The sequence below is a fragment of the Cherax quadricarinatus genome, chromosome 52, assembly GCF_038502225.1.
Source record: "Cherax quadricarinatus isolate ZL_2023a chromosome 52, ASM3850222v1, whole genome shotgun sequence".
In the NCBI taxonomy this organism is placed as follows: domain Eukaryota; kingdom Metazoa; phylum Arthropoda; class Malacostraca; order Decapoda; family Parastacidae; genus Cherax; species Cherax quadricarinatus.
In genome coordinates, this window is record NC_091343.1 from 21,713,691 (window position 1) to 21,734,924 (window position 21,234).

Consider the following 21,234-nt stretch of genomic DNA (forward strand, 5'->3'; position numbering starts at 1 on the left):
AGAGTGGGAGAGGCACTGTCAAGAAATTTTAATGAAAATAAGAAAAAATTTTGGAGTGAGTTAAACAAGTTAAGAAAGCCTAGGGAAAGTATGGATTTGTCTGTTAAAAACAGAGTAGGGGAGTTAGTAGATGGGGAGAGGGAGGTATTAGGTAGATGGCGAGAATATTTTCAGGAACTTTTAAATGTTAAGGAAGAAAGGGAGGTGGTAATTTCATGCACTGGCCAGGGAGGTATACCATCTTTTAGGAGTGAAGAAGAGCAGAATGTAAGTGTGGTGGAGGTACGTGAGGCATTACGTAGAATGAAAGGGGGTAAAGCAGCTGGAACTGATGGGATCATGACAGAAATGTTAAAAGCAGGGGGGGATATAGTGTTGGAGTGGTTGGTACTTTTATTTAATAAATGTATGAAAGAGGGGAAGGTACCTAGGGATTGGCGGAGAGCATGTATAGTCCCTTTATATAAAGGGAAGGGGGACAAAAGAGAATGTAAAAATTATAGAGGAATAAGTTTACTGAGTATACCAGGAAAAGTATACGGTAGGGTTATAATTGAAAGAATTAGAGGTAAGACAGAATGTAGGATTGCGGATGAGCAGGGAGGCTTCAGAGTGGGTATGGGATGTGTAGATCAAGTGTTTACATTGAAGCATATATGTGAACAGTATTTAGATAAAGGTAGGGAAGTTTTTATTGCATTTATGGATTTAGAAAAGGCATATGATAGAGTGGATAGAGGAGCAATGTGGCAGATGTTGCAAGTATATGGAATAGGTGGTAAGCTACTAAATGCTGTAAAGAGCTTTTATGAGGATAGTGAGGCTCAGGTTAGGGTGTGTAGAAGAGAGGGAGAATACTTCCCGGTAAAAATAGGTCTTAGACAGGGATGTGTAATGTCACCATGGTTGTTTAATATATTTATAGATGGGGTTGTAAAAGAAGTAAATGCTAGGGTGTTCGGGAGAGGGGTGGGATTAAATTATGAGGAATCAAATTCAAAATGGGAATTGACACAGTTACTTTTTGCTGATGATACTGTGCTTATGGGAGATTCTAAAGAAAAATTACAAAGGCTAGTGGATGAGTTTGAGAATGTGTGTAAAGGTAGAAAGTTGAAAGTGAACATAGAAAAGAGTAAGGTGATGAGGGTATCAAATGATTTAGATAAAGAAAAATTGGATATCAAATTGGGGAGGAGGAGTATGGAAGAAGTGAATGTTTTCAGATACTTGGGAGTTGACGTGTCGGCGGATGGATTTATGAAGGATGAGGTTAATCATAGAATTGATGAGGGAAAAAAGGTGAGTGGTGCGTTGAGGTATATGTGGAGTCAAAAAACGTTATCTGTGGAGGCAAAGAAGGGAATGTTTGAAAGTATAGTAGTACCAACACTCTTATATGGATGTGAAGCTTGGGTGGTAAATGCAGCAGCGAGGAGACGGTTGGAGGCAGTGGAGATGTCCTGTCTAAGGGCAATGTGTGGTGTAAATATTATGCAGAAAATTCGGAGTGTGGAAATTAGGAGAAGGTGTGGAGTTAATAAAAGCATTAGTCAGAGGGCAGAAGAGGGGTTGTTGAGGTGGTTTGGTCATTTAGAGAGAATGGATCAAAGTAGAATGACATGGAAAGCATATAAATCGATAGGGGAAGGAAGGAGGAGTAGGGGTCGTCCTCGAAAGGGTTGGAAAGAGGGGGTAAAGGAGGTTTTGTGGGCAAGGGGCTTGGACTTCCAGCAAGCGTGCATGAGCGTGTTAGATAGGAGTGAATGGAGACGAATGATACTTGGGACCTGACGATCTGTTGGAGTGTGAGCAGGGTAATATTTAGTGAAGGGATTCAGGGAAACCGGTTATTTTCATATAGTCGGACTTGAGTCCTGGAAATGGGAAGTACAATGCCTGCACTTTAAACGAGGGGTTTGGGATATTGGCAGTTTGGAGGGATATGTTGTGTATCTTTATACGTATATGCTTCTAAACTGTTGTATTCTGAGCACCTCTGCAAAAGCAGTGATAATGTGTGAGTGTGGTGAAAGTGTTGAATGATGATGAAAGTATTTTCTTTTTGGGGATTTTCTTTCTTTTTTGGGTCACCCTGCCTTGGTGGGAGACGGCCGACTTGTTGAAAAAAAAAAAAAAAAAAAAAAAAAAAAATATATATATATATATATATATATATATATATATATATATATATATATATATATATATATATATATATATATATATATATATATATATATATATATATATATATATATATATATATATATATATATATATATAGACAAAGATGTGTGATGTCACCGTGGTTGTTTAATATATTTATAGATGGGGTTGTAAGAGAAGTAAATGCGAGGGTCTTGACAAGATGCGTGGATTTAAAAGATAAAGAATCACACATAAAGTGGGAGTTGTCACAGTTGCTCTGAAGAGAAGTTGCAGAGATTGGTGGATGAATTTGGTAGGGTGAGCAAAAGAAGAAAATTAAAAGTAAATACAGGAAAGAGTAAGGTTATGAGGATAACAAAAATATTAGGTGATGAAAGATTGGATATCAGATTGGAGGGAGAGAGTATGGAGGAGGTGAATGTATTCAGATATTTGGGAGTGGACGTGTCAGCGGATGGGTCTATGAAGGATGAGGTGAATCATAGAATTGATGAGGGGAAAAGGGTGAGTGGTGCACTTAGGAGTCTGTGGAGACAAAGAACTTTGTCCTTGGAGGCAAAGAGGGGAATGTATGAGAGTATAGTTTTACCAACACTCTTATATGGGTGTGAAGCATGGGTGATGAATGTTGCAGCGAGGAGAAGGCTGGAGGCAGTGGAGATGTCATGTCTGAGGGCAATGTGTGGTGTGAATATAATGCAGAGAATTCGTAGTTTGGAAGTTAGGAGGAGGTGCGGGATTACCAAAACTGTTGTCCAGAGGGCTGAGGAAGGGTTGTTGAGGTGGTTCGGACATGTAGAGAGAATGGAGCGAAACAGAATGACTTCAAGAGTGTATCAGTCTGTAGTGGAAGGAAGGCGGGGTAGGGGTCGGCCTAGGAAAGGTTGGAGGGAGGGGGTAAAGGAGGTTTTGTGTGCGTGGGGCTTGGACTTCCAGCAGGCGTGCGTGAGCGTGTTTGATAGGAGTGAATGGAGACGAATGTTTTTTAATACTTGACGTGCTGTTGGAGTGTGAACAAAGTAACATTTATGAAGGGATTCAGGGAAACCGGCAGGCCGGACTTGAGTCCTGGAGATGGGAAGTACAGTGCCTGCAATCTGAAGGAGGGGTGTTAATGTTGCAGTTTAAAAACTGTAGTGTAAGGCACCATTCTGGCAAGACAGTGATGGAGTGAATGATGGTGAAAGTTTTTCTTTTTCGGGCCACCCTGCCTTGGTGGGAATCGGCCAGTGTGATAATAAAAAAAAAGAAAAATATATACACTACTAATTATTTTTGCTAGGACTACAACTGGTTAACTCAACATCAGCATCTCCGCACGACTCTTAAATGGTGGATTCCTTTGATGTTAATTGAAGGCTTTTCATCCAAGAAATAAGAGCTACCCTTCCCCTCCTCGGATCAGTCTTATTATCTCTCATTACCTGTGCGTTGCTTGACAATTACTGATTTTGTTATTTCCCATGTTTAATAATAATAATAATAATAATAATAATAATAATAATAATAATAATAATAATAATAATAATAATAATAATAATAATAATGATGATAGTAATAATAATTACGTATTGGTTCCTGAGAGTGTTCCGAATATTGAATTTTCTCAAGTTCCTTTTTTAGTTCTGTGGTGGTTCTTACAGCTGACCTTTAATTTTTTTCTTCACTGTGCTTATTCGGGGCCTTGATCACTTACTTTCAATAATAAAATGAAAATAACTCAGAGTTATACAAAAAATAACAATTGAATCACGAGAACTAAAAAAATCATTCGTCGTTCTGAATATAGTGACATTTACTAATATCGGTCTACCTACCTGGAGTCTACCTGGAAGGTATTCCGGGGATCAACGCCACCGCGGCCCGGTCCACAACCAGGCCTCCCGGTGGACCAGGGCCTGATCAACCAGGCTGTTACGGTAGGCCTCGCGTAGTCTAACGTACGAACCACAGCCCAGCTTTTTTTTTTTAATGAATATTTTTCCGAATACTGCTTTCGATTACATAGGTTCGTCTGTATATTAATAACAATAATATTTATAATGATAATTATGTTTAAAAATAAAATAATAATAATAATAATAATAATAATAATAATAATAATGTCAGACGAAGAAATAATGAGAAAATAAAGAAAATTTAGTCAAGAAAGAGAGTCATTACTAGAATCATTAGAAGCAACTAGGTAATCATGTTGGCAGTTCATGTTTAATTATCGTCAAAATCTCGCAATTAGAAATAATTTTTTTCCTCATGTGAGCTCCGGTGGTCGACTGATTCCCCATTCAGGATACATTACATAGTTAAGGTCCGTGTCTCGTTTGTGTGGTGGGTTGTGTGGTTGAGTGGTTGTTGTGTGGTAACTACCCTCTTTTACTCGTGTACTTGAGCCTAGATTGAAGCCAAAGTGAATCTCAAACATTACAGAGGTACGACCGTTCTGGGGTATGATGAGTGAGTCTCGTGTACAAGGCGAAATGTTTCGCCTGCGCAGCAGGCTTTAGTCGAATAAGGAGAGAATAACAGTGGATGCAGTTGATGACTGATGTTGATGTCATGATACTGGAGACAGTATCATAACATCAGTATATAGCACTTCACCATGAATAGAATAATTGCACCAATTTCTAGCAGTGAAAGTCTTATGGGTTAAAGCCTCGTAAAAAATATATGGCACTTATGTGTTTCAATAAAGTCAGTAATTCCTTTCCAGCAAAACAACATAATAAGAAAAGCTACGAGAGACGGTCCAGCCACAAGCAATCTTGGCCACCCTCCAAATTGCTTCAATCAATTACCTTTAATGTGACACGTGAGGTAAACTTCGCCAGTGTTGGGGAGACAGGGGAGTGTGGGCTGGGCAGGAGAGTGGTGTGGGGCAGTGGTGTGGGGCAGTGGCGTTGGGATGCCTGGGGAGTGGTGTGGATTAGGATGTGGGGCAGGCAAAGGTATTGGACACCTCCTGACATACTCTCAAACGGAATGTGGCATCTCCATACAGGAGTATTTGTCCTAGTGAACGACATTGTTCCGCAGCAACATTGAGAGAGAGAGAGAGAGAAAGAGAGAGAGAGAGAGAAATGTAGAAAGGCCATCCTCGTCCCTGGCAGCAGCGGGCGTCCCTCAAGGACATGCGGTCCCCTTGTTCAAATTTGGGAATAATTTCGAGTGTGCTTTGTTGTTTTTATGACTGTTGTTGACGACGACCAGGAAAATTCCTAATAATATTTACTGTCTATGAAGTTGGTAAAAATGATAGTATTGTTGATGATGTATGTGCTATTATTTGCGAGGTTGATGGTAACAAAACCGCTGGAAAGGTGTTGGTGCCTTCTGCTCTGGAGTGTGTGTGTGTGTACTCACCTAGTTGTACTCACCTAGTTGAGGTTGCGGGGGTCGAGTCCGAGCTCCTGGCCCCGCCTCTTCACTGATCGCTACTAGGTCACTCTCCCTGAGCCGTGAGCTTTATCATACCTCTTCTTAAAGCTATGTATGGATCCTGCCTCCACTACATCGCTTCCCAAACTATTCCACTTACTGACTACTCTGTGGCTGAAGAAATACTTCCTAACATCCCTGTGATTCATCTGTGTCTTCAGCTTCCAACTGTGTCCCCTTGTTACTGTGTCCAATCTCTGGAACATCCTGTCTTTGTCCACCTTGTCAATTCCTCTCAGTATTTTGTATGTCGTTATCATGTCCCCCCTATCTCTCCTGTCCTCCAGTGTCGTCAGGTTGATTTCCCTTAACCTCTCCTCGTAGGACATACCTCTTAGCTCTGGGACTAGTCTTGTTGCAAACCTTTGCACTTTCTCTAGTTTCTTCACGTGCTTGGCTAGGTGTGGGTTCCAAACTGGTGCCGCATACTCCAATATGGGCCTAACATACACGGTGTACAGGGTCCTGAATGATTCCTTATTAAGATGTCGGAATGCTGTTCTGAGGTTTGCTAGGCGCCCATATGCTGCAGCAGTTATTTGGTTGATGTGCGCTTCAGGAGATGTGCCTGGTGTTATACTCACCCCAAGATCTTTTTCCTTGAGTGAGGTTTGTAGTCTCTGACCCCCTAGACTGTACTCCATCTGCGGCCTTCTTTGCCCTTCCCCAATCTTCATGACTTTGCACTTGGTGGGATTGAACTCCAGGAGCCAATTGCTGGACCAGGTCTGCAGCCTGTCCAGATCCCTTTGTAGTTCTGCCTGGTCTTCGATCGAGTGAATTCTTCTCATCAACTTCACGTCATCTGCAAACAGGGACACCTCAGAGTCTATTCCTTCCGTCATGTCGTTCACAAATACCAGAAACAGCACTGGTCCTAGGACTGACCCCTGCGGGACCCCGCTGGTCACAGGTGCCCACTCTGACACCTCGCCACGTACCATGACTCGCTGCTGTCTTCCTGACAAGTATTCCCTGATCCATTGTAGTGCCTTCCCTGTTATCCCTGCTTGGTCCTCCAGTTTTTGCACCAATCTCTTGTGTGGAACTGTGTCAAACGCCTTCTTGCAGTCCAAGAAAATGCAATCCACCCACCCCTCTCTCTCTTGTCTTACTGCTGTCACCATGTCATAGAACTCCAGTAGGTTTGTGACACAGGATTTCCCGTCCCTGAAACCATGTTGGCTGCTGTTGATGAGATCATTCCTTTCTAGGTGTTCCACCACTCTTCTCCTGATAATCTTCTCCATGATTTTGCATACTATACATGTCAGTGACACTGGTCTGTAGTTTAATGCTTCATGTCTGTCTCCTTTTTTAAAGATTGGGACTACATTTGTTGTCTTCCATGCCTTCCATGTCTTCCATGTGTGTGTATGTGTGTGTGTGTGTGTGTGTGTGTGTGTGTGTGTGTGTGTGTGTGTGTGTGTGTGTGTGTGTGTGTGTGTGTGTGTGTGTGTATGTGTGTGTATGTGTTTCGGGGTTGGTGCATGTAGTTTCAATGAGCCCTCGCGGCGTAATATTTCGCGTCGTGATTGTCCAGAATATTGCTTTATGGAGGCGTCTTTTGTGTGTTGTGAACCCCTGTGTTAGCGCCCTGGTTACTCCTCGTCCCTTTATTCCGTTCTTTCAAGAACATTGAAGAAAGATTCCTTCAGTATAATATACTTCAAATACACAAGGACCATACTGTGTGTGTGTGTGTGTACTCACCTAATTGTACTCACCTAATTGTGGTTGCAGGGGTCGAGACTCAGCTCCTGGCCCCACCTCTTCACTGCTACTAGGTCCTCTCTCTCTCTCTCTGCTTCCTGAGCTTTATCATACCTCTTCTTAAAACTATGTATGGTTCCTGCCTCCACTACTTCACTTGCTAGGCTATTCCACTTCCTGACGACTCTATGACTGAAGAAATACTTCCTAAGGTCCCAGTGACTCGTCTAAGTCTTCCAGTTGTGACCCCTTGTTCCTGTGTCCCCTCTCTGAAGCATCCTATCTCTGTCCACCTTATCTATTCCCCGCAGTATCTTGTATGTCGTTATCATGTCTCCCCTGACCCTTCTGTCCTCCAGTGTCGTCAGTCCGATTTCCCTCAACCTTTCCTCGTACGACATTCCCCTGAGCTCTGGGACTAGCCTTGTTGCAAACCTTTGTACTTTCTCTAACTTCTTGACGTGCTTGACCAGGTGTGGGTTCCAGACTGGTGCTGCATACTCCAGTATGGGCCTAACATACACAGTGCACAGTGTCTTGAACGATTCCTTATTTAGGTATCGGAACGCTATTCTCAGGTTTGCCAGGCGCCCGTATGCTGCAGCAGTTGTTTGGTTGATGTGTGCCTCCGGTGACGTGCTCGGTGTTATGGTCACCCCGAGGTCTTTCTCCCTGAGTGAGGTCTGTAGTCTTTGTCCACTTAGCCTATACTCTGTCTGCGGTCTTCTTTGCCCCTCCCCAATCTTCATGACTTTGCATTTGGCAGAATTAAATTCGAGAAGACAGTTTCTGGACCACATGTCCAGCCTGTCCAGGTCTCTTTGCAGTCCTGCCTCATCCTCATCCGATTTAATTCTTCTCATCAACTTCACATCATCTGCGAACAGGGACACTTCAGAGTCTATTCCTTCCATCATGTCGTTCGCATATATCAAAAATAGCACTGGCCCTAGAACTGACCCCTGTGGGATCCCGCTCTTCACAGGCGCCCACTGTGATACCTCTTCACATACCATGACTCGTTGCTGACTCTCTGTCAGGTATTCCCTTATCCACTGCAGTGCCCTCCCTGTTACATGCGCCTGATCCTCCAGCTTCTGCACTAATCTCTTGTGGGGAACTGTGTCAAAGGCCTTCCTGCAGTCTAGGAAAACGCAATCAACCCACCCCTCTCTCTCGTGTCTTACTTCTGTTACCTTGTCATAAAACTCCAGGAGGTTTGTGATACAAGATTTGCCTTCCATGAACCCATGCTGGTTTTCATTTATAATCTTGTTCCGTTCCAGTTGTTCGACCACTCTCCTCCTGATAATCTTCTCCATGACTTTGCACACAATACATGTCAGAGACACAGGTCTGTAGTTTAGCGCCTCGTTTCTGTTTCCTTTCTTAAATATGGGGACTACATTTGCTGTCTTCCATTTCTCAGGTAGTTGCCCAGTTTCAAGGGATGTGTTGAAGATTGTGGTTAGTGGCACGCACAGCATCTCTGCTCCTTCTCTAAGGACCCATGGGGAGATGTTGTCCGGTCCCATCGCCTTTGAGGTATCAAGGTCACTTAGCAGCTTCTTCACCTCCTCCTCGGTTGTTCGTATGTCATCCAACACTTGGTGGTATATTCCCTCTTGATGTTCCCTTCTCTACTGACTTCCCACAGCCCTTCCTGTCTCTACTGTAAAAACTTCCTTAAATCTCCTGTTTAGCTCCTCACATACTTCCTGGTCATTTCTTGTGAGTTCTCCCCCTTGTGTCCTTAATCTGATCACCTGGTCTTTGACTGTTGTCTTCCTCCTGATGTGGCTATACAACAGTTTCGGGTCAGTCTTGATTTTCGATGCTATGTCATTTTCATACTGTCGCTGGGCCTCCCTCCTTACCTGTGCGTACTCGTTCCTGGCTCTGCGACTGATCTCCCTATTTTCGTGTGTTCTCTGCCTTCTGTACTTTTTCCATTCTCTATTGCACTTTGTTTTTGCCTCCTTACACTGTCGGGTAAACCAGGGGCTTGTTCTGGTCTTCCCGTTTTTTCTGTTGCCCTTGGGAATAAACCTTTCCACTGCCTCCTTGCATTTTGTTGTTACATATTCCATCATTTCATTTACTGGCTTTCCTGCCAGTTCTCTGTCCCATGGGACCTCCTGCAGGAAGTTCCTCAACCCTATGTAGTCCCCTCTTTTATAGTCAGGCTTTTCCCATTCAACTCCTGTTACTCTCTCCACTTGCAGCTCTACTATATATTCAAAGCACAGAACCACGGAGTCGCTAGCTCCTAGGGGACTCTCATACATGATGTCCTCAATGTCTGAACTGCCCAGGGTGAACTCAAGGTCCAATCTTGCTGGTTCATCCTCCCCTCTCACTCTAGTAGTGTCCTTAACATGTTGGTGCATGAGGTTTTCCAGCACCACGTAAATCATCTTGGCTCTCCATGTTTCGGGACCCCCATGTGGCTCCAGGTTTTCCCAGTCAATCTCCCTGTGGTTGAAATCCCCCATAACCAGCAACTTTGCTCTGCTGGAGTGAGCTCTTCTTGCCACCTCAGCAAGTGTGTCCACCATTGTTCTGTTGCTCTCTTCATATTCCTCTCTTGGCCTCCTGCAGTTCTGTGGTGGATTATACATCACTGCAATTACCACCTTGTGTTCCCCAGACTGAAGTGTACCTACTATGTAGTCTCTTTCTCCCATCTCATCTATGCCTTCCATTTTCTCGAATTTCCATCTGTTTTTTACTAGCAGAGCAACCCCACCTCCCCCTCTGCCCCTTCTATCTTTCCTCATGATCTGGTATCCTGGTGGGAAGATTGCATCTGTTATTGTCCCCGTGAGTTTTGTCTCTGTAACTGCTATGATGTCTGGGGACTTCTCATTGATTCTTTCTTGCCATTCCTCATGTTTATTCGTTAATCCATCTGCATTTGTGTACCAAACCTTCAACTTCTGTTCTAATACTGTAACTGTGGTGCGGGGGGTGGGAACAGAGGGATCGGTGTGTAATGATTGGTTTGGATTGTTCAGTTGCCTTGGGGGTGTCGTGGCTGGAGTCCTTCTGCAGGTGTTTCTGGGGGGTGTGCTTGTCCTTCCACTTGTTCCTGGGTTATTCTGCTCAGGAACAAGTGGAAGGACAAGCACACCCCCCAGAAACACCTGCAGAAGGACCCCAGCCACGACACCCCCAAGGCAACTGAACAATCCAGTGTGTGTGTGTGTGTGTGTGTGTGTATGTGTGTGTGTGTGCGCGTGCACATGCTCATTGAGATTTAATGGTTAATTCATAGCCATTGGGCTTCTATTATTACTCCTCTTAAATCTGTGTACATAAATCTGTGTACTTCAACCCGCGTACATTAAACCGGGTACAAAAATCTGTGTATTGAACTGGTCTCGATTCCTTCCCCGCATCATCGGCCCCTGTGGTGAATTAATAGTGTATGCAATGAGAGACATACACCTCTTCGTGCATGTCCCTCATTGCATACACTAAGAAATTACTGTATTCTTTATTTTTGGGATTAAAATATTCTTGATTGGGGGTTTGTTAATTACCCTTGTGTAAGCTACAGACTCGTCCAATCAACGGATTCGATCCCTTATGAACCTGACCACGAAATTCTTATCCATATTAGTAAAATTTAGTAGTAAAACAAGCACTTGTTTCGTGTGCTTCTCGTATCTACATAAAAATCTTGCAAATATATACTTTTAATCATTATTCTGGGTACACTATAGCCAGGGCAGCTCTTTTATACACCGAATCTTTAAGGTAAACGCGTTAGCAGAATAAATATTCACTGACATTAACTCGCGTTTTCTTTTGGATTTTCTGATTATGGTAAAAATGACTCAAGAGTATTATTAATCATTGATTATATTGACTTCACAAATAACCCGCACTTTTCCAAAGTGCGGGTTATTTGTAAGGTCAATATAACCACGGGTTAATAACGCTCTTTAGTATTTTTTACTGTAATCAGAAAATCCATAAGACACTCAAGTTATGTCAGTGAATATTTACTTCGCAAACGACGTTTCGGTCCGATCTGGACCATTTTTAACTCTTCTCTGAACTGAGGTATTTGTTGTGACTTATTCATCCATGTTTTATTGATCTGTCTACCTGAGGGGAAAGTGACTTGATGTGAGACAAGTGATCAGGAACCGAAGGACTGGAGCTAGACGCTCCTTTCTCAGATCAAATCTACCTCTCATACCAAGGATCTGTAATAATTTTCACTACTCAAGAGCTTCCTAATGCATATAATATCCAAAAAAAAAAAATAAATGTACTTAGACATAAAACTCTCTCAGTGATCTAGCTCATACCTCTTCTCCCGCTGTAGATGTCCCTGGTGTCTACTCTGTTCCGTGCTCCTCTTGTTCTCTTCAATACTTTGGAGAGACTGGCAGCCCTCTTTCTGAAAGACAATTTTTTCAAAATTTTTTAACAGATGTCAATACGAAGCAACTCAAGACTAATTAACACATATCGATGGCCATTACCGTCAATAAAAAATATATCTGAATAAAAAATTCCGTGTAGAATTTACATTCGACAGCGTAATAATGAGTTTATATTCGTATTGTATAAGGAATAGAAGATATTCTATTCTTGCCTGGATTAAATCTGATTGCCTTCCATTACGCGGGCGCTGAATGATCCTTCCGAATTTAACGCTTTATCCTGAGTATACTACTATTCCTACTCCTTCTACTACTACTACTGCTGCTACTGCTTACTGTTGCTGCTGCTACTGTTATTATTACTACTACTACTGCTGCTACTACTACTGATAATACCAATAGTAATAATAATAATAATAATAACATTTAGTTCTTGATTGTGTCTGTAACTTCAATCACATCAGTAATTGCAGATATTATCACAGCGCCTTGTGTATAGTGGAAGAGCTAGCATGCTTACTTTGTGTCACAGCACCGACGAACCTTTCTTTGTACCATAAAGACTAATCAGAAATCTTTAGTAAGTGTTCCGCTATAAGTAGTCTCATGATCACGATTTTACGGTTGCCTGCAGTGCGGGATTCCAGAACTTTGCCACTTTAAATTGCAATCGGTAAGGTTTCTTTGTGGTTCATATTCACTGGAAGGTAGATATTGAATAGATATAAACACCAGCAGAACCTGTTTAAATCTTGTATGTAGGCAAGTGTAAGAGGAGGAAGTGTGTCGAAAGCTGGCGAAATAATGTGATTTACCTTGAAGGTCGGCGCTTAGCTTCGACATGCCGGGTCCACAGCATGCTGGAGACACAGAGACTCGCTAATCTGTGTTGTCAACCAGATCTTCCAGGATACTGGAAAGAGAGAGAGAGAGAGAGAGAAAGAGAGAGAGAGTAGCTTATCTTTTTCGCTCTGTCAATTCAGAGACATGGCGACTTGCTCACCTCTTTCTCCCGAGGGGTCTCCATCTTCAGTTTAAGTTAACTCGCCAAGACTCTTTTTACTGTTGGAAAGAACAAACACACACTCAAGACCTGTTTCCAACGGTCAAGAAGAACGCTGGAGCCTGTTTGAAACAGGAGAGAGAAGCTGAACCCGTTAAAAGTTAAAATGCTTCAGTGCAAAAAAAAATCTACCAGTAATTTCTTTTTCCCGCTACTGACTGCTACGCGGTAAGAAAAACATTGATTAAAGGGGAAAACCATCGTACTCACAGAAACTAGGTCCGTGAGCAGACTCCGAAGTGGAGGCCACACACACTTGCTGGTGTATCGCAGCTGGATCAGCAGTGGTGCTGGGAAGTCAATAAGGTGGGAGAGATGTGTTACACTAGCAAATGCTCTCATTTATTTCCTGGAGGAAGAGAGATCCACGAATAAAACAATTTCTGTCTCCAGAGTCGATGGTTTCAGGGCTTGTCTAAAATTTTTTTTTTGTGAGTTGCGATTTAAGATGTTATCTACATGTCACTTATAAGCAGAGCTTTAATAACCATTTTTTTAAATCTTCATAGATTGTTTATTGGACATTAGGTATCAAAGTTTATTTCGACTTGAGTTATTCCTTCTTCTCTTCCTTGGTGTAAACTTGCTATTGAGTCGCCACAAATACATGTAGACGACGGTTCACGTTACTATGTTTTTTATATTATTTAATTTTCCCACTTTTCCTTTTCACATTTCGCATATTCCATTACTTCTTCCTTAAGTTTCAAAATTTTTGCTTTTGCACCCTTGGATTTTTCCCTGTTGTTCAGTAACATTGTGTGTGTGTGTGTGTGTTGTCACCTAGTTGTGATAGAAGGGGTCGATTCACAGCTCCTGGCCCCACCTCTTCACTGGTTGCTACTGGGTCACTCTCCCTGAACCGTGAGCTTTATCATACCTCTGCTTAAAGCTATGTATGGATCCTGCCTCCACTACGTTGCTTCCCAAACTATTCCACTTCCTGACTACTCTGTGGCTGAAGAAATACTTCCTAACATCCCTGTGATTCATCTGTGTCTTCAACTTCCAACTGTGTCCCCTGTGTGTGTGTGTGTGTGTGTGTGTGTGTGTGTGTGTAGGTCTCCTTATATCGGCTTCCAGATTATTTTCACCAAGAGGAGTGTAACTCTATTTAAATGTCTTGAGAGAAGGCTTTATTTCTTGTACTAAACATTAAAGTATCTTTGTTTATAGCGTTTAAGTGGATTTCGGCTTTAACAACCACTGTCTTTGTTGCTTTCTCACTTAACACGTCACTTTTTTAATTGGACTCTGTTTTTGTTATCGTTTTCTGTTGTATATCTTTATGTATAATTCATAAATTATAAAGGTAAACGCAGAAAAAACGAGAAGTCGTGAATTTACGAGGATACTATACTAGTGTGGCATCACCATGCGAATATCACATAAGAACGAGACACATAGAATATAACTGGGTTCGTAAAACCTCTGAAAGGCATAACTAATGTATAAAGAGTGGCAGAGAGCCAGGGAGAGTGCCGTGCAGAGTGCCAAGCTCAACTGTCAAGAAGTATCTGCAATGAGAACATCAATGGCCTCCACTGATGCTAGTTCCTCGTGGGCATCAATAAATGAATCACGTAATATAGATTCTGCTTAAAGGACAGGTCGCAGCTGTGCTACTTGGTAATAAACCAGTTGATTCCCAACTAATCCACAACTTGAAGAGGAAACGTTAAACGCCGTATCCGTCCGTTGTGGGCCGTTATCAAGTCATGTGACTTAACAATGGTCCTGAACGGACCGATGTGGAAAGGAAACTTTCCAAATTGTGAGCTAGTTTTGAATTATTTCACCCACGGTATTGTGACTTTAATCTTCACGAACCAGTTATTCTGAGATAAATTCCAGCCTGGTTTACCTCTTATACCTCTGTTACAACACCAGACAGACAGAGGATAGGAACTTCGCAACTCGTCTTCTCTTAATATTCCACAGGTGGCTGAGATCTTCTGAAATACTATCTTTAACTTTGCTTATAATTTTGTTTACTTAAACTAACAATACGTAGGTTAAACTGAATAACTGCATGCAAAATATAGAGCAAAGTTGTGGCACACTAAAATTAATTCTAATTAAAATCCACTTTGGAAAATATATGAAAATGAGAGATAAATGTAAATTTTGATCTCGGTTTTAAGATCTGATTTACGAGGGAATCGGTAGAGATCGAAATACATATATCTCACATTTTAATTATTTCTCAAGATGAGGGAGTTTAATTAAGTGAAGAATGAATTTCAAAAGGCTCTAAACATATGAGGGTCATTCAGCAGAAGGCTCGTTCCTCTGTCCTCTAATTGAGGTCCTGCCAGGCTGTCGATGTTGTTCGTATGTAAGAATTAAATAATTTTATATTGCTTTAATCTGAACAGGTTAGGTGAGGATACTAATGAAATTCCCGTACACAATATAAATTTCTTATCTTCAGTTAAAACTAACTCAATACGTAACTAGCTTCGTAGGTATTTAATTACATATTTAACAATGTAACAACTGAATTCGTTAAGTATCTATTAAATTCTGCAACTGTCTAATGGATAAGTAATGATATTACGTAAGGCGTCTCTGGCACTTGCCTCACGACATGGATCAATAGAATCCCGCATCTCACTCAGCAATAAGATGAAGGAAAATATGTGGATAAATTCCTCACGAAGAAAATATTCAGAAAAATATTAGTAAAGCTGGGAATATCGGCGAGTAAAAACATAAAAACATCGTAGCGAAGCCTTCGTATCCACATGTAATACACGGGGAAATGTTTAAGCAGAATGCTCGTAAGTCCGAGATATACTGGAGGGAAGGTGTAGAGAATGCATGGGAAGATGAGTAAATCAGGGGGAGAGTTGGACACGGGCGGTAGAGATACAGGAACAAATGCTGAGCCTGGATAATGGAACAGATGGTGTGCCTCTGTGATGGAACAGATTCTCAACCTCGGTCGTGGTAGAAATACCGAGCCACAGTAACGGGACAAGTACTGTGCCTCTGTGATGGAACAGATTCTCAACCTCGGTCGTGGTAGAAATACCGAGCCACAGTAACGGGACAAGTACTGTGCCTCTGTGATGGAATAAATTACAAATACTGAGCTACGGTGATAGAGACATCATCATCAAGTTTTGTAAGTTCCCAGACTATAAGAAAGGTTCAAATTCCCATTATTCAATTAACTTCACATTCTCTCACACATAAATTTTTGTACATACAGACTTAAACGGTTTCAGCATTTATACATTAAGAATTATAAGAAACGCCGCCATAAGTTTTATTCTCACATGTGTGGGTTATTTATTTGTGTACAATTAAACGTTTATTACTTTTTGATATGCAAAGACTAAAACTGTGACAATCATAATGTCAGCTCTATTAAGTTTGCTATAGTCGCTTAAGTGCTTTGTGTAAGCCCTTGGGTATGTATTCCCAAGTTCGATTCCTGGTAAATCCGAGAAATTTAGAGCCACGTATATCAGTTTACCATCTTTGACGACTATACATACGTGTTCTCACTCTTTTTCTGCACGTTTAAATGTAAAACGAAAACGTGTAATACATGTGTATGAAAGTTGAATGTTTACAAATATACGATGTATTCTTTATATCTCCAATATCATAATTTTATACCAACAGGCTTAATCTCTTTAAATTATATTATGTTATTCGAATTCCTTGCATAAAATTTTACTACAAATACGCCATCATTTTCTGTTCCCAGAATCTCCACACAGTGAAGTGAAAAATTTAGAAGTGTGGTTACGACATTCTGACATTATGTTTTATGAGTACTGAATTTCAGAGCTGCTCTAACAGGCTCCTGGTTGAGTTTGAAAAATATTAATATGTAAGTATAATATATATATATATATATATATATATATATATATATATATATATATATATATATATATATATATATATATATATATATATATATATATATATATATATATACATATACATATATATATCTTTAAATAAAATATATATTAAATATAGGGGGTGGTAGAAGAAAATTCTCAGCTTCAGGGAGAACCTTGAGTTTTCCCTGAAGTTTATTCTTTTCTGAGGATGAGGGTCCCTAGGACAGTTCTAGAGGTTGTACCTCCCTATATTATATATATGTATATATATATATATATATATATATATATATATATATATATATATATATATATATATATATATATATATGTATATATATGTATATATATATATATATATATATATATATATATATATATATATATATATATATATATATATATATATATATATATATATATATATATTTATATTCGCATTTGTACTGAAGCACTAGGATATTTTGAGAGTTCAATTTCCATATAAGTATCAACAAAACTGCATGGAAATCCTGTTTGTTTAAATTATAATCTAATAAGCTTCAGTTCGTGATGAAGGCTGATGTAATTTGATCATATCCTGTAAGCTCTAGTTACTATTATTAAATTACGTGTAAATTGAACTTATGTGACAGAATAGAATTTAATTATTAAAAGGCAGTAAATGTGGGCGTGTCACAGACTCACCTTGTAAATGCATTATCAGTTCTTACTATAAAAATATTAAAAAGGGGCAACGTGTAATTATTTTCGTTTTATAAGTAATTTGTTTATAGAAAAGTTTATCATTTATATAAACAAACAATAACTGGGCAGGTTGAGTGGACTTAAAAAACTAAGAGAATATAATTTAGACATCTGTAGAATAATTTATTTATCTAAAATATGAAAGGCACTTATTAAGCCAATTATTTTCCATAATGCTGGAATACTTTGACTGGTGACGAATCTGGAATGTAAAATTTGCATATTTTTTTATTAAAAATATCTGTTGATTAGAGTGGAATACCAAGTATAGTTCTAGTGCTTCCCTATGAATATCCAGTATAGGCCTAGTGCTTCCCTATGAAGCACTAGGCCTATACTATTATAACACTATTATAGCAGTGAAAACAGTGCTGTGCCGTAGTTCTCAAGTTTTGGTCGTTTTTGGCAATCTATAACTAGGTCCTTCCTGCTTGAATGCGTCCACTAGTGACACAATAGAAAGGACGCAGGTTCAATGCCCAGCCGAGGCGAGATGATGGGTAAGTTATCCAATCTCACTCTGCGGTAAATTGATATATCGGAGCTAAGCGACCTGACTCACTAAATTATAATGACACGATTGCAGACAAACCATACCACGGGTGGGGTTTGAACCCGCGGTCAGAGTCTCAAAACTCCAGACCGTCGCGTTAGCTAATCGACTACTGTGGACGGTATACTTGAGGAGAGAACCTATGGGCCTCATAGGAAATAAGTCAAACTACTTGGCTTTCTCTGGTTATTCTTGGTTAGTAGAAAGAAAATATTCTTGGTATTAACTTTATTTCTGACTATTGTACCCTCATATTATCCGTCACTCTCTTGTTCTTCCTATAGTTCTTTATTTATCACTGTTAATTAGCCTCTCTCGTTCTATGATTTTTTCCTCTCACCTGTATGCTTTTCCAGTGGTTCAATTTCATGTATGATTAACTTTTTTGAGTGTTTTCTGTTCTTCTCGTACACCCACAAAAGGAAATCCCGGAACTGCTGATACTGTCCTGTACTCACATGTGTGTATTCACCTTCTATATTCCCACTTCTATATTCCCTTACTTGTACCTCACTGTTTGTATCACCTATTTGTACTTCACCTATACTTAATTGTATTCCCATATTTACACTCGTCTATGTGTAGTTACTTACTTCTGAGTGTAGAGGTCCTGTCTTGGCACAGCCTCTTAACTGGTTTCACTAGTCTCATGTCGAATGGGCTTTGTCATACCTAACGTTGAAACTATTTACAGTGATTACCTCTACCACCTTGTCTAGGTTGTACCACTTTCTGACCGCCCACAAGCTGGACAAGTAGTTTCTAAACTCCCTTGAATTTATTTGCATCTTTGAGGCTCCTTTTTTACAATTGTCTTTGATCCTTTCATTTCAAAATATTTTTCTTTATCTATATGTAATTTTCTGAGTATCCTGTATGTCAATATCATGTCTCCCTGGTTCATCTCTCCTCAAGAGTCGAGAGGTTTAGTTCTCTTCGCATATTTCTCATACGATATTCCTTTCAGTTTCAGGACTAGTTTTGATGTGAATCTCTAGGCAATCTCTAGTTTCGTTATATGCTTCATTAAGTGTGAGCTTCCAATAGGGGCTGCGTATTCATGGCAGGTCTAACATATATCATATGGAGGCCTGAATTATTTTAATTTATGGCTCCTGAAAGCAGTTTTCAGGAATGCTCTCTACTGTGCTTACCACAAAACCATTTTTCCTGTTAGATGCTTGCAACTTGTCTTCCAAATCAGTACTCCGTATCTGGTCATCTTCCCCTATTTTCACAAATTTGTACTTGCTAGGTTGAATTCCAGTAGCCATCTGTCTGACCACCCATTAAGTCTGTCTGAATTATCTTGTAATTTTTCATTTCTTCACCAGTTTGTTTCCAATGTAGGTTTTGAACTCCAAGAACAGCGACAACACCTAAATTTAACTGCGACAACATAGCACTCTGTGTAGAGCTTTAAGACGCACGTAAGGTCATTTTTCCACTATAATCTACCTTGTCCTTAATTACTATCACATTTGCTTCGTCTGTTTCGTAAGGTGAAGTCCAGGATCTTTCCTTAATTCATGGTATAACTTAAAAAATCTTTGAGGACAATTGTGTTGCAGAGGTGTGAGCACAGCACAACTCACACCTCTGCAACACAAATGTCCTCAAAGATTTGTTAAGCTATACCATGAATTAAGGAAAGATCCTGGACTTCACTTTACGAAACAGACAAAACTAACCATACCAGAAACAGTGTAAATACCACCAGCTGACCTATAACATCATCTCCGCCCCCAATTTGTAATCAAGGATGAATAAGTAGCAAATGTATTAGAAACAGATGCAGACGCAATGTTACGACATCCTTTACTGGCAACGTTTCGCCCACGCAGTGGTATTTTTCAAGTCACTTATCAAAATAGGATCTCACGGCATCTGTGTCCATCGTGTCCATATTTTGCACTATTTCTCTCCAGCAGGTTTAAGTATGAAAGGGTAATTATATTCATATGGGCGCAGTAAATCTTTAAGAGTCATGTACAGCACCTGTCGAAGGGAGATAATCAGGTTTAATTCAAAGAATAGGAGAGTAGCTCCAATTACATGGATCAAGAGCCCTCACCAGTATCTAGGAATTCCCTTGAATGGAATCTCTTTGATGTACATCCTCATTCGTGTTTAATATTGCTATTTTTTTTTTACCCTTTGTTTCTGGCCCCTCGTCCTCTTCTGATTTTGGATTTTATTTTGTTTCTGAAAATTTACTTTCGCCATAACCCCATTTACAAATTGCGCCTATTGATTTTTCTCACTTAATCCCCCCCCAAAATCCTCCGTGATATTTTTTTAATCTCTCGAGGTAAACAATGGGTGAGTGTACTCACCTGTTTGTTGTCGAGGGGGTCGATTCTCCTGGCCTTGCATTTTTAACTTGACACTTGCTAGGTTCATCTCTCTTAGCCTCGTGGATACTGTCGTACCTTTTCTTAAAACTACACATGAAATCTGCCTCCACTTCGTCCATAGCCTTTCCCTTTTTGGCGACCCTCAGCAAATACTTCTTTCGATTTATTTGTGCTTGTAACTTCCAACCGTGTCATCGTGTAGCCTTTTCATCGCACGTCCAATGATACAAATCCTCGAAGTATTTTGTATGTCTTTATTAAGTCTCACTTGATTCTTATATCTACAATGTTAGGTTCAGGTCTTTTAGTCTCTTCTAATTGCTCTTTTCTCTTGGTTCTGGTACAAGTCTAGTTTTTGTGCTTCTGTACTTTCTCCAGTTTGCTAACTTGCTCTATCAGGTTTAGCTTCCACGGTGGTGCTGCGTACCCAAGATAAGCTTGACGTATGTCTTTTATGGAGACGGAAGTGTCTGTTGTGATTGCTGAGAACTAGTCTTAAATTTGCCAAACGAACATTTGCTGAGCATTTGTTGGTGTATGCTCCTCGCAATATGCTCGGCACTATGCTCACCTTTTGGTTTTATCAATAAGTGAGATATGCAGATTGTTTAGACAGAGTCTATAATATATTTCTAGTCTGACTTCATTCCCAATTTTCATAACCTTACATCTACCGTAGCTGAATTCCAGTAGCTACTTGTCAAGCCAATCCTGCAGTCTTTCCAGGGCCATTTGTAACATTTCCCTTTTCTCATCGCTCTTTATTCTCCTCATTAATTTTATATCAGCAAACTGGTATACATCTAACTACATGCTTTTTTTGGTATGTCATTTACCTATATCAAAAACAGAACCGCTCCAAAAAACCCTCACAGAACCCTACTTCTTACACTCTTCCTTTCTGGAATCTCTTCTTCGATAATCG